The 14,805-nt window shown below is 46.4% G+C and overlaps 1 protein-coding gene across 4 annotated transcripts in view; it reads right to left on the reverse strand.

The window, feature by feature from the left end:
• The window catches only part of Tbl1xr1 (TBL1X receptor 1), a 127,951-nt gene extending 119,965 nt beyond the window's left edge, over positions 1-7,986 (reverse strand). For 2 of the 4 annotated variants that reach the window (XM_035451093.1, XM_035451089.1), the window contains exon 1: positions 7,709-7,986. The gene's annotated coding sequence lies outside the window, so the exon portion shown is untranslated. Of the gene's footprint in view, positions 1-7,227; positions 7,365-7,708 lie in introns of those variants that run through there. The other 2 variants (XM_027392097.2, XM_035451090.1) reach the window with 2 other exon arrangements.
• Positions 7,987-14,805: the final 6,819 nt, after the last annotated feature.

Genomic DNA, 14,805 nt, shown 5'->3' on the forward strand with positions numbered 1-14,805 from the left:
ATCCATGTTAAAATGCTGCCACAGTTCAAGCAAACACACAGTAATAACAAAAGCACAGTCTGTAAACTTCTCAAACCTTCTGAGTCAATTATAACCTCTTCACAACACTCTACCTTCTAGAACACCAAGTAAAGAAAAAAACCACTGATACCTTTGACCCCAGAACAAAAACAGAAAAGAACCCAAATGGTGGCCTAGCAAGCATGAGGACCTGGGGTCCATTCCAGCATTGCACAAACAGTGCATTTGGTACCCTCTTATAATCCTAGCACTTAGAAGGTGGAAGCCAAGAGGCAGGCGGATCTCAGTGAGTTTGAGACCAGCCTGGTCTACAAGAGCTAGTTGCAGGACAGCCTCCAAAGCCACAGAGAAACCCTGTCTCGAAAAACAAAAAACAAAAAAAGAAGGTGGAAGCCAACTTAAAATTCAAGATCATCCTCAGCTAGACATCCAGATGGAGGCTATCCTGGAACTACACACAACACATACTCTCCTCTCTCTCTCTCTCTCTCTCTCTCTCTCTCTCTCTCTCTCTCTCTCTCTCTCTCTCACACACACACACACACACACACACAAGCAAAGAAGGAAGAAAGGAAGGGAAAATTAATAGAGATTAACATCTAATTCCTAAAGAGTAAAATCATTATATTAACTAAAACTTATTTACTTAAAATACAGAGAAAGAGTCAGGCATGGTGTTACATCCTATAATCTCATTATTTAGGAGACAGGCAGAAGGATCAGAGTTCAACAGGTTGGGTTACATGAGACCCTGGGATTAGTGGGAGGAGGTCAAGTATGAACACTCAGAGTACAATTTCACATAATGACTGGAGCCAGACTCAAGCAGTTGGGAGGCCAAGACTGGAAGGTCAGGAGGTCAAGGTCAAACAGCACTACCCTGGCTCTAACCCACAGGAAGAAAATAAAAAAAAAATACTCTAGAAGATGCTGGAATGATCATCTCAGACTTTATCACCAAGTTGCCTCCTACTTTTTAATTTATCTCCTCTAGGAAACCCAGGAAGCAGGAGGCTACACACAAGAGTCAGACTCCATAACTCAACTGGCTGGTACGCAATCGTCACCCATACCTCCTCCTACACCACTTAAGCCCAGTCTTTGCAGTTTCTTCCTTACCTGGGCACTCCAGGCTCTAGGGCATGCCTTGTGTTCATTTTGAGCTACAGTTTCAAAGCAGCATTCAACTCATTATGTTCAGTTCAAAAATCATGCTGGAAAGCACACATTTTTAAACTCTAAATTAAACATTTTGAAAGGACATAACATCAAATTAGTTGCCTTAAGAGTCAATTACCCTGGTGGGTTAGAATGAATACAGCATCATCTTACCATAAAAACTTTCAGAGGGGAGATGGTGAAGACAACGTTCTTCTGGTAGATTAAAACCACTTACACTGAATACACAGACCTATGCTGAATGTTAATATGTTAAAAGTGATGGCTCAAATCAAGCTTCAATGTTCATCAGAATGTTAGAACCAAAGCAAGGACAAAAATGCAATTTTATATAGGTACACTACTGAGGAAAGCCAGCCTGAGTTAACAAAAAAGACCCAGAGAAAAGTATCAGGTCCAGTGGAGCGTGGGAGTGGCACACGGGAAGCAGAGGAAGAATTGCTGCAAGTTCCTGGTCATACTAGGATACATGCAGTGACAGCCTTCCCAAAAACAAACAAAGCCTGGAGGTGGCACTCCTCTAATCCCAGCACTCCGGATGCAGAAGCAATTGTGTCTCTCTGAGTTTGAGGCCAGCCTGGTCTACAGAGCAGCCAGGGATACACAGAGAAACCCTGTCTCGAAAATCAAAAATCAAAAACAAAAGGGAGAGGGGGTGGAGACTAGAAAAGAAATGAACATAAGGGACATCTAGAAAGCAGTACTTTACGTCGACAACAGGAGTAACACAAGTGAAGAGCAACACTGCAGAATGGGAAAAGCATTAGACTAAAACCAGCCTCAGCTACACTCAGTTCAAAGGAGGCCTGGGCTACATGAGAGCCTGTCTCAACATACACCAGTTCCAAAATCTAAACCATCATACCTGGCAAACACACAGGTTGAACATCCCTAGTCAGAAAGTTCACAATCTGAAATGCTCCAAAAATCCAAAACTTCCTAACCAGACCCAAACACAAACTCAATGCCAACTTCAGATATTAAATTATGTGAAGTAATGACAAAAGCAGGCAACACTAAATATGAAATCATTTTAGACTATGGTACAAGGTGCACAGGAAACAAAAATGACCTTCGGTTCAGACTCAGATCCCATCCCCAAGATCCTATGGTGCACATGCTAAAATCCAAAGGAAAAAAATCCAAAACACCTCTGGGTCCCAGGCATTTTGGACAAGAAACAGTCAGTATGTACACCTGGATGAAGTAGAGAAGGTAACACAATTCCTAACTGGAGTCACTCCTCCCTTAATACTGCAGCTAGAATTCCCATTAAAAGGACAAACTAGTCATTTTCACTAATCACTAAGAAGGAACTAAGTTTTTCTCCTCATCCACTCCACAAGCATTAAAATTGCAGCAACACACCCATGTCTGTAATACTCCTAGAAGTCTAAGTCAGAAAGTCTGGGCCATCAACAACTTTAACATGTCTTACACAAACAAACCATTCTTACATGATTCTCCAAGGTCTTCCCCTCAGAGGCAAAACAGGGCCTATCCCCACAAAATACAAAAGAGAGAGGGAAGAACTGTCACATACATTAAATGCAATGGAATTGAAGGGACCAGCTCCCCATTTCAGCAGCCATAACAGCCTAACAAGTGCTTACCTGACTTTGCCTTGGTCATTAGATTGTCAGATGTCTGCCTCGTGGCAAGGAACCAATCAGAAGTTAGCTGGTAGCGCTATCGGCTATGGGTGTGCTTTATGGACAAGTGCACAGCAATGACATGCAGAGCATAGATAGCAGCCGCCCTGGGAGGGCCTATGGGCCATAACCACCAGTTGACCAATCAACACAGGACAAGTCCTCCAAGCCTGGAGGCACACCAATCCTGAGCCTGTGCATACCCCTAGACACTCCCCTTACGCTGCCCTCTAAGATCTCTATCCTGTGGCTTCTTCGTGTCTTTCCCAGCCTTCCACCATGAATGGATGAAAGGCCCAAGCTAACATGGGGTTAGCTCAATAAACAACTGCAATAAAACCTCTTGCTGTTTGCATCAAGCTTTCCCCTCCCCCTGGTGATTGGGGTGGCCGAGGTCCTGGGCAGAGATCCTGAGGGCCTGAGCCTTCGGGGTTCTTTCAGAATCAGAGAAGAACATGTCAGGACTGCAAAAGAGACTTCTCAAAATGTGGGGATGAAACTAGACAAAAAAAAAAAAAAAGACAACACCCAAAGGGAAGAAGGGAAGGAAGGACATGAGGAAAACCAAAGCAGTAGCAAACACAGTAGCTGCAGGCCGGTTGGAGTCCATCTGGAAAAGCCATGGAAAATGGAATAGGTAGAAAAGAGCCCTAAACACCAGGCTGAAGCCCATGAACTTGGTCCAGTTGCAAGAGGCAACCATTTTGGGTTTTCCAGGAGGACCTAAGTGACAAAAACCAGTCACCGTCAATGGTTACATTAGATAAGAGAAGAAATCCGTTCAGAAAACAGGAACATTAATGCACAGACCAAACCTACAACTCTCCCACATTCCTCAACTTCCTGTGACCTCGCTGCCAGAAGACACTGGCTGAGGAGCCACACACACTGTGCCCAAGCCACTGTTCCTGCCCCTCACTACCCGAGCCTCTGTTCCTCAGTTAAATCTAGGGTGCCAGCTGCTCAAACTTGTCAAAGCACTAGTGTAGTCATGACAGACACATGGCAAACAGCACTAGTGCTGCTGAGTAGAAAGTGGTAAAAAGAAAACAATTATGGGACTGAGACCTGACAAAGTTCCCTAAGGAACTGAAGACAAGGAGTGCAGACTCAAAAATGGTCAAGACTTGTGGGTAGAAAAAACACCCACCTGTAAGACAGACAAGTTCCGCCAGACTCAAAAACTTCAAAATTTGGTAATGTTTCCAGTGGAATACAGATTTGAAGCCCAAGACCAAGTGGAGAAAAAAAAACACCACCAAGGTATGGGAAACCCACCCCTATAATCACACCAATCAAAGAAATGGACAGGCCCACAAAGTATTGGCAATGCAGTCAAATTCTTCATGAGCAAGCCTCAATCACAACTTTGAGAAAAATCATGCTAAGTTTATTTCAAGAATGTTGCCCAGAAACTCAGGCAATAGACCTGCTGAGAGGTTTATGTGATATTATACACCCCGGTAGTAACAGAATGAAAACGTAATACAAAGAAACCACGTCACAACCAAAACATGTCTTGACATTCAGGCAATGCTTGGCAAGTCAAACACTGTTCTGAGCACCACACATACACCAACTCCATTGTCTCAACTATGATACAAGGGGGGAAACATAAATGACAGTACCAGTATTAACCTCAAGGTCATGGGCCTTTAAGGGACAGAAAACCAAAAGAACCCTTGCTCAGACCGCTGAGCTACCACACACATAGGACCTTTCTTTCACAAGTTTTCAGAAGTGCACACTTCTCAACAATTGGTCACACTCTTCTTTGCTTCCCATTTTAATTTTCTCTTTCTGCACAAGTATTTGGAGAGGCTACCTTTACTATTAAGAAAAACAACAACTATATGACACTACATCTCAGCAGACAGTTAGAGCGCTTGAGCACAATGGCAGGACTCCTGGACTATTCATCCACCATGCCATCACCTGACAGAGGTACCTGAGAGATACAGTCCCAATTAGAAACACAAGGTCTGTCGCCAGGAAATCGGAAATGCCAACCCTGGCAAAGCAGCAGGAAATGTGTCATAAATGGTCATCTAGAAAGAGTGAGCGGAGTCCCTCTTTCTAGAATCTCTCCCATCAAAGAAAGCCAACACTCCAGACTGACCACAGGGGATCAGTCTAAATGGCAGGCTGCACCTCACAACTCCTGGAGGTGGCTCAGAGTCCTTTTCCTTTAGCTCTCTGGTAAAAGGGCAATTACTTGTACTCTTACAGTCTATGACACCAAAGGCAGTTAGGTAGTAAAAGCTCCTGAGCATCAGCACTCCACAGTTTCTGTTGGTGGCAGTTCCATGGGCCTTACTACACAGCCAGCCACAGGGAAAGTCTGAGGATAAATAGTAAATGTCCGAAGCTCACTGCCTTCCTCTTCCCACTTCAGGGCTGTCCATTCTAAATGTTATTTCTGAAAATGAGTCAAATCTACATGTACCAAAAAAACAGTTCTAACCAGTGCCAAGGTTTCTTTCACCTCTCCCCTGAGCTCCAATGCATTTCTCTCTGTTTTTATATAGGTAACAAACCTAACAAATTGTTGCAACTAACTTCATCTAAATGTGCTCAATCTCCACAGTAACATTCCATTGACAAAGTCTGTGGGGAAACTCATTTGTACACAGCCTCTGACCACACTGTAGTTAGACTTACTCACCACAAGTGAGCTAGCACATTTACTCAACAGGTTGAAGCTCCAAAGGTCTACCTGGCACACCCTTTCTATCAGAAAGTCCATGTTTATATGGCAGGAGCTACCCTCCCTCTCTGCTCACCGGTTTCAAAGCTTCCTAATTCACAGGACGAATTTCTTCCTTGTTGTCTTGGCATACAGGTATCATGATAATCAATCTTGCAAAACTCTTAACTAGGTAGACTGCAAGTATCAAAGGGGTACTTACTTGGGCATATGTAAAAAGTTAAAGTGTTTGTCGGTTCTTCAACAAGTCAACACAAAATACAATCAATCTCATGGCTGGGCGGTAGCTCAGTGGCAGAGCACTTGCTTTAGGCTCAATTGCCAATATCGCCCCCAAAACACATCCAAATTAAGAAACTACTCCATCTCCTATGTTAACAACATGTACAGGTTGGAAGTGTGCTTCAAACAGAGGATGAAGGTGCAAGAATTTTTAAGTCTGTACGTAGTTAATTGGTTTGACTTTTGACACTGTTTTCTTTCCCCACAAGTTAGTGTTGGTCCTAAATACTAGAGATCTGACTCCATTCATTAAACTACACAAGAGAGGGAAAGTGACTGGAGTGTTTAATGTTTGTGATTACAGACTTAATGCCTTGCAGAACAGCAAAACTAAGACAGAAATACACTAAAGCGGCAGAGAAGCCTCGACTTGGCTGCACTCAGGGCCTGCCTGCCTAACTCCTTCCAGGCACGTTTTCGTCCTGCCACCCCTCCCCCATAGGTAAATGCCAACTGTTTCTAGAACTCTCAATGATAATTTGGGAAGGTTGCCATTAACTCCCACGTTTCAATCCAACTGATAAACAATGTTTCTGTGGAGACAAAGATGCCCTACTTCACCAGACTATAAACTTATTAAAGTGGTGAGAACATACAGTCCCAGGAAGTCGGGATTACTGAAGTACTCTAATAAGCATGGCTCTTATTTAACAAAAATGAACATGAATCACACAGGGAAACCCCAAAGTCACTACCTTCAACAGGCCATCGAGATACTTATTGCAAGTTATTTTAGCTAAGTTAAATCAGATGCTACAGCCAAGTGATTTGGGGACAGGAGGAAAAAGACGTTACTTTACATTGGTGGGGGAGCATTCAGGCTCAAGATTCAAACCAAAACACAGCATTTCACCCATCATATTTTATTAACATGTTCAGACCAGCCTAAGGTTCCTATATGGGAAACAAGAGGGCCAACAGTAAGCTTCCCTAATTTACTGTAAATGACATAGGTAGGAAAACCCTTCACCCTGGGTCTTGTGAAGTTCAAGGTTTTAAGAAATCTCCAGCCTGAGGAAAAGTCATGTTGAGCTACGTTCCAACACTTCTGTGTGATCACCAAATTATTCTCAGTATTCGGTAACCCAACAAAGAGTGAGTTTCTTAAAAGCCACCCAATCCAAATGTTACACGTGAACAGACATTTTCATAACCTAAATTTAATCCAAACTGAGAACTTCCAAAATTACTGAACACTCCGAAACATGCATGGCTCGCCTCGAGCTGCCTTTCAACATGGAATATTACACTTAAATGAAAGTCTGCCCTGTTCCAAAAAAGAAAAAGACATCGGTTGCAAAGAGGAAGTTACCCAGCAAACACTCACAACCTGGCCTCTACACTGTCAGAAAGATAATGTGACTTGTGTGCCACCCCGAAACTTACCAGGAAGCTGGCAATAAGTTTGCCAACTGTATACACTTCTGACCCAACTTTACCGAGACTGTGGCCAGGGCCTCCTTGTGGAGGGGCCACAGAGACAAGGTAACCACACGCGCGTCCCGAGTGAGCGAGACCCGCCCGCGCCCTCCCCCCGCCGCACCCCAACAGCCGCCCGCAGCCCCCGCCGCTGCCCGGAGGCTCCGCGCGGCGGGGCCCAGAAGGGAGCGCGACCGGGTGACTGCAGCCCGCGCGCCCCAGCGCGGACGGGCGCCCATCCCAAGCCCAGCCCGCTCCCCCGCTAAGCGAGCTTCGAGCGGCTGCGGCCCCGCATCCAGCCTGCGCCCCCACGCCCGCTCGCCAAGGCGAGTGCCTCCCGCAGCCCGGCCACCCGGACCCGGGAGGGGGGGCGGCACGTGAGCGCGGCCGCCCCTCCCCCGCGCCCAGGCCAAGTTCGCAGCGCCCGCCGCCCCGGGCCCGCGCTCACCTGCCTGGCGACGCTGTCCCCTCCCGGATGCGCGGCGCTCCCCTCCTGGCCGCCGTGGGCACCCTGAGGCGCCCTGGGGTGCTGGCGCTGACAGCCGGGCGGCGGGTCCGGCGGGGGAGGGGCGCGGGGCAGGGCGCAGCACCGAGGCAGGAGGGGAGCTGTTACTAAGGGAGAGAGCCAAGCGCGCGAGCGGCCAACGGCTCCGGCTCGGCACCGGGGAGCGCGGGGACCAGCCAGGCACAAATGAGCTCCGGGCCCGCGGCGGCGGCGGCGGCGGCGGCGGCGGCCCGCACAGCAAAACAAACCCGAGCGGCCTGCGCCCGGCGCGCGGGGAGGGAGGAGGGAGCGAGGAGGGGGATGGAGGGGAGGGGAGGACGACCCGTGTAGGGGGAGGGGAAGGGCGCCGGGAGGGGTGGGGGAGGGAGGAAGTGAGGAGGACCCCGGAGGAGGAGGGGAGCCTGGGAGGAGGAAGGGAGGGAGAGGAGGCAGGGGGGGAGGGGAGCCTGGAGGAGGGGTGGGGAAAGAGAACGTGGAGGGGGAAGGGAGCCTGGAGGAGGAAAGGCGAGGGGGAAGGGAGCCTGAGCCTGGGAGGGGGAGGGGAACCTCGAGAGGGAGGGAGGGAGGGAGGATGAGGGGAGGAGCGCTGGGGGGAAGGGACGCGCCGGAGGGGCGGGGCCCCAACGGAGGCAGCGAGGCGGTGGGGGTGGCGGCCGGCTCGCGGCTGCACTCTCCGCTTCCTCACTTGCTCTGCTTTCCCTCCACCCACCCTCCCTCGCTCCCAGGCGGCGCTGGGGGTTGGGCTCCCGGAGCGCATTCGTTCCAGAGCCGGCAGCCTGGGCTGTCCCGCGGACTGGGTGGCACTCGGGTCCCCTGCCTCCTGATTCCCAGAGGCAGGGGGCCGGTGAGGGAGCGCGGAGCGGGCTCCGGATGGGACATCGCGGGCAAAGCGTCGCTCACTCCGTTGCGTGTAAACACGCCTGCTCGGAAGTGTACCTGGAAAGGTGCTTATCTGCAGGGAGCGAGTGGCAGGATGGGGGACCCGAGCACCGCGCGTGGGGGAGGCGCGCACACGGAGAGAAGGGGTTTGGTGCTATTTCAAAGCTGTAATTGAAGTATGTGTGCCCAGTTGTGCCACTTGTCTTCTGGGTCTCTTGGGAAGGTTTGGTCGATCAGTTCACATTGCGCAAAAATAAAGTCATAAACTGAATGAATGTTCACTAAGTATGCACCGGGGTGTGGCTTCCACCGGAGTTTATCTCCTACTTTTCTGCATGCGTGTGGCACGTGAAGGCGGTTTCAGAAGTACCCCTCGGCTCCTCAATAATGTCACATTGTGACTGGGGGAGTGCTGAGAGCTTGTGTTTTGTTTTTTAAGGAAAACATTTTTAAGCACTGCGTTGACCTTCCTGAGCTTTTCAGAAACCTGGAGTGTAAGAAACAGCCTTCCTTTGAATTCTAACATATAACTTGAAACTCTGCTTTGCAGTTACTGTATCTTTAAAAATAACATTTTGCAACCTTAGGTGAGAGGTTCTGATTTTAAGGTATCAAAATATTTGGGTGTGTGTGTATGTATACATATTCTTGTCAAGCACTGGTCTTCCTTTAGTGCCTCAAATAAATTTTCAAACAAAGTATCGTTTGAAGTAACTTTTCACCGCTATATACTCAGTCCTGTCTAATACATTCAGTGACTAAACCAGATTTTTTTTTAATCAAGGTCAATTTCTCTCCCCTCATGGGCCCCCTTCCTTGCTGGCAGAAGTCTGTTTTGAGGGAGATCGCTCAAAGAGAGTGAGTGGAAAGGCCACCGAAAGAAGTCTGTGGGGTTGGAAATGCCCTAGCTACTGGAAAGTTCAAAGCCTGAGCCTAGGTGTCCTTGAAGCTATAGTCACTCGTGAAAGAGGGAATGTTAGATTAAACAATGTCACCTGATGGGAACTTAGATAACGGCTTCCAAAACAACTGCTGGGTGTTCAGAGGGAGCTGGTTTTACCTTACAGTGGCCTGCCAAAGGTGATGCCTGGCTCAGTCCTCCAGCTGCCCAGAGGATTTAGAATCTTCCCAGTTAAGAACTGGCCAGTGATAGGTATGCCCACTCAACATAAACCTCTCTTTAACACTGCAACCAATGGTCTTTTTCTGAACCACCCAGTGAGCCTCTAAAACTACTTCAAGGTAGTAGGGTAGGTAGACCAGCAGGGATTCCCTCCCTTGACCTCCACTACAGCTACAAGAAAAGGAAACCACACTTAGAGTGGATAAGGATGAACACACCAGTCTTTATAGTCAGCTCCAAGCAGGTGACTCCTAACCCTCCTGTGAGACAGTTCTTCCAAAGACAGCCCTCTTTCCTGCCAGTTCTTAGACCCTGGGCCAAGTTGCTACCTGCTGTGGTTCTGTGCACACTGAACATTGAGAGTGGGGAGAACCTGTGAATTTGTTAGGCACAGTGTCTATGGGCAGAAACTGCTTTATTTAAATGCCTTGACAGAAATTAAAGTTGGGGGCCTGTACCTTAAACTTGCTCCAGTAAAGTGCCCTTCAACCTTTGTTTTGTTTTGTTTTCTGTTTTGTTTGTTGGTTTGGGTTTGTTTTCTGTTTTTTGGTTTTTGTTGGTTTTTTTTTTTTGGTTTTGTTTTTTTGTTTTGTTTTGTTTTTGAATGTTTGTTTAGTTTTTGATGTTGTTTCTGAAGAGGAATTTCCTGTGTGCCTCGGCCTGGTCTCAAACGCTTTGCAATCCTCCTGCCCACTCTCCTAAGAGCCAAGAGGATATCTTACCATTATTAAATATTACCTGGTCCTTTGAGATTGCTCATCAGGTTGATATACCACCTGATAACCTAAATTCAGGTTAATTCTTATGCTCCAATGGCAGGATGGGAGACAGGAAATGTCTCTGCTGGCTGACCTGGAGTTCACAGCTCAGCAGAAAGGAAACCCTAGAGGATGCACTGGCTCCTTAATCCCAGCACTTGGGAAGTAGAGGTGGGCAGACATCTGGGTTTGAGGCCAGCCTGGTCTACATGGTAAGCTCCAAGCCAACCAAGGCTACATAGTGAGACCCTGACCCAAACTAAGGAAGAAGGAAAGAACTGAATCCAGAACATTGTCCTCAGACCTCATCCTCTAACTGTGGCATTTGCACCTGCACTCACCACAGTCAGAGGAAGTCCTAGCATGGCTTTAGATGCTCCACTTTAGCCTACCTGCTAAAGGGAGTTAGTTAGATGAGCCTGCACCTTGGCTGCTCTGGGTGTTTTGTTTTGTTGTTGTTTGTTGTTTTGTCTTTGGGGGTTTATTTGTGGGGTTTTTGGTTTTTTGGGTTTTTGGTTTTTGTTATTTTGAGACAGGTTTCTCTGTGTAGCTTTGGAGTCTCTCCTGGCACTCACTCTGTAGACCAGGCTGACCTTGAGCTCTCAGAGATCCACCTGCCTCTGCATCCCAAGTGCTGGGTATTAAAGGTGAGTGCCATTCTGGTTTCTAAAGGGAGTTAGCTGAGTCTGGAGCCTGAACCCTGGCTGTTCTAGATGCCGGAACCTAGCTTCAGCATTTTTAATTTTTTTTTTTTTTAAATCACTCTGTGTGTCAAAACTTTTCCTTGGGAGATGAATCACACTCATCTACTCACCCCAGGTAGGGAACCCACAACAGCCCAAAGTACAGATACCACCAAAGTTCAACTTGGTGAACCAATGAGCTTTATTGGGGTTACTTACAGAAACAGAAATAACTTAAAGACATCTGCATGACCAAAGTGCACCCTAGCATGGGTGACAGCTCACAAAAGCTGGGAACCTGGAGCACACTGCACAACCTTAAGGCAACTTAACAGGGTAGAGAGTGTGTCCTTTCCAGGTACCTCAGTTGATCTAAAACTCTTCCAGGTAGTTCTGCTGGTCTCTCTCTCTCTCTCTCTCTCTCTCTCTCTCTCTCTCTCTCTCTCTCTCTCTCTCTTTTTTGAGACAGCTGGTCTGGGAGTCTGCTTTGCAGCCTTTCTCCTCTCAAAGGCTTCTTAGTAGCTCAGCTTCGCTTCTCTGAAAAAAGACTCTCAGCTTTTCTTGTTTAGCAGGGAAGAGCCCAGTGAATCTGATCAGTTTCAGGGAATTCTTGAAAGTACTTTTTTGTTGTTGACCTCCCTGCTTAATGAGCTTGCATCGTGGAGGATGGATGTTTTAATGTCAAGCAGACTGTTACACAGCTCTGTGTGTGTGTCCTGGGACTGGAATTACAGTCAGTTGTAAGCCATCCAATAGAACCAAACTTGGGTACTCTGCATGAGCAGCAAGAACTCTTACCCTGAGCTATTTCTCCAGCATCAGCATCTTAAAGACTCAGGTAGATGGGTGGCAGTATGAAGGTAGAATGAACCTCACCTTTAGCCATTCCAACATTGCCAACACACAAATCAAAGGCTGCATTGAAATTCAAGCAATAATTAGACCTGGGCAAATGGTAAAAATTGTTACTAATTTTCAATATTCTGAGTATAAATGTTGTTTCTAGAAAGTACAAATTATTGTTATTAAGAAGTTCTACAGGAAAAGGACACATTAAGAAAGATCTCTTGCAAATTGGTTGTGCACACCTTTAATCCCCGTTCTCAGTACTGAGACAGGTGGAGCTCTGTGTGTGAGTTCAATGTCAGCCAAGGACTACACAGAGAAATCCTGTCTTGAAGAAAAAAAAAAAAAAAAAAAAAAGGAAAGGAAAGAAAGATCTCTTAGTGATCCAGTTGGTAAAATGATTGTCTAGCTCCCAGGACCATATCTAGCACTACCTAACCTGAACCTGGTCCTGCATACTTGGAACCTAAGAATTGGGGAGGTCAATACAGAGGGACCAGAAGTAATCATCTTCTGCTATGTAAGGGATTCTAGAACAGTGTGGGCTATTCTCAAAAGAATGAATGAATAAATTAAAAAATAAGTTTTAGCTGGGCATGATGGCATATGTCTGCACTTGGGAGGCAGACCCAAGTGGATCTGAGTTCAAGGCCAACAGGGTCTACATGGTGAGTTCCAGACAGCCAGAACTATGTAGAGAGACCCTGTCTCAAAAAATAAGTTTAGTTCCTGGGACATTGTTCATCAGGTAAGGGCAATTATTACCAAGCCTAAAAACGAATCACTACTCTCTCACACACGCGCACATACACACACACACACACACACACACACACACACACACACACAACCTCAGACTAAACAAATCCTGACTTGTCTTACTTCAAATAATATTTCACCCAAGGAGCATTATATATAGCAAGATTTTAAACCACTATGATGGTTTAAAATGTTTACATTATGTGGCCCACATAATTAAGTATTCAAAACAAAGGTAACAGTATGTAGTAGATGTCTGGTACCACAAGTATTAGCCAGTGCTCTAAGTCATGTCTTTCATTCTCAGCACTCAGTAGCTCATGTTTGCTGAGCTTCCATAGACATCCTTCTGGTGCCCTGTCATATGTTACGGTTTCCTTCTGACCTGTGCAGTTAGTTCTGTGGTCTTGGGCTCCCAGGCTATGCTGTCAGGACTGATTGAACAGCTTGGCCACAGAATCTGGATCTCAGCACTTATGTGCAGGGTGTTCTCCATGTGACCTTTCTTCATCAGCATGACCTTGTCACAGTGCTCCTTGACCTGTGATCAGATTCTACAAATGTCTCTCAAACCCACCAGGCTACCTGACAAAAAGCCCGATACCTCATCTCTTTTGTTCTCCTGTCCAATCTGAAACAGCCACCCCAATCCTTCCAGGGGAAGGACATCTCCCTTTCTTCCTTTTCCATGTTAGAGCCCTTAAAATGGTTAGTTGTTAGTTAGCCATTCCTGTCTTTGCCTCACCCAGAAGCAGCCCACTTATCCTTTTGGGGTAAATAAATCTTCTTAGTGATGAGAATCTGGTGTGTGCTGACTCCAAGGCCCCTTCAATAGAATCAATGGGCTTTACTTGAGAGCTTTTATTTCAATAAAAATAAAATTATATTAAAAGAGATTAAAAAAATAAAAGCTAGCACCCAGAAAGACTGAGGCAGGAGAATTTCAAAGCCAACTTGGGTTAAATAGGGAGTTCCAGGGCTAATTAGCCAAGATCCTGTATCAAGAAAGAAAGGCCCTCTTTAATCCTAGCACTTGGGAGGCAGAGGCAAGGAGATCTCTGAGACCAGCCTGGTCTACAGATGGAGTTCCAGGCCAGCTGGGGCTACACAGAAAAACCTTTCTTCAAAAAACAAAAAACAAAAAAAGAAAAGGAGGCAGGAAAGATGGCTGAGCAGTTAAGAATATCCATGTCAAGTGGCTCACAATCACCTAATAACTTCAGCTCCAGGGGACTCAGTGCTCTACCTGGCCTCCACAGGCAGACACACACACACACACACACACACACACACACACACACACACACACACACACACACATATTTTTTCTAAAATAATAAAATCCCTTGAAAGGAAAAAAATCACACCTACTTATAAACTAGTCCTATCTGTCTTTCAGAATATGGAAACAGCAGGCTGTATCCTGTTTGTGACTCAGTCAGAGCAGAAAGCCAGCCACACACACAGCACATTGTCTCACCAACCACCTACTTTTATGGACAGCCTTGTACTGCCCTGGCAGCATGAAAAGCCTCATGTTGTGTTGACAGCTTTGCCATCATCTAGTAAACATTTGTTTATTAGTGTAAGAAGGCTTTCAGAAGCTGCTTACAGTGAACCAAACAGCACCTATTCTTTATGGAGTTCACATTTTAGTCTTGTACTGTGGGGGTTAAAATATGAAGAAACTTTCAAAAATACAGCCAAGTGGCCTAACTGGAGCCTTGTAGGCTCAGTTGGGAGAGTGCTTACCTAGCATGCATGAAGCCAGGACTTGATGTTCCGAACTACACAAAGAAGGTAAAGGAGGATCAGATGTCCAAGGCCATCCTAACTGAACATAAAATTTATGGTCATCCTGGGCTTGGTGAGACTGTCTAAAAATAAGAATAAGCTGCATTGTGGTTTAACTTTTGTCACCAAGATAATATAAAATGGCTTGGGGAGGTTTGTCCTCTTTTTACTGCTGCTATTCAAGCAGAGCATTTGAAT

This window comes from Cricetulus griseus (genome assembly GCF_003668045.3).
Source record: "Cricetulus griseus strain 17A/GY chromosome 1 unlocalized genomic scaffold, alternate assembly CriGri-PICRH-1.0 chr1_0, whole genome shotgun sequence".
NCBI lineage: Eukaryota > Metazoa > Chordata > Mammalia > Rodentia > Cricetidae > Cricetulus > Cricetulus griseus.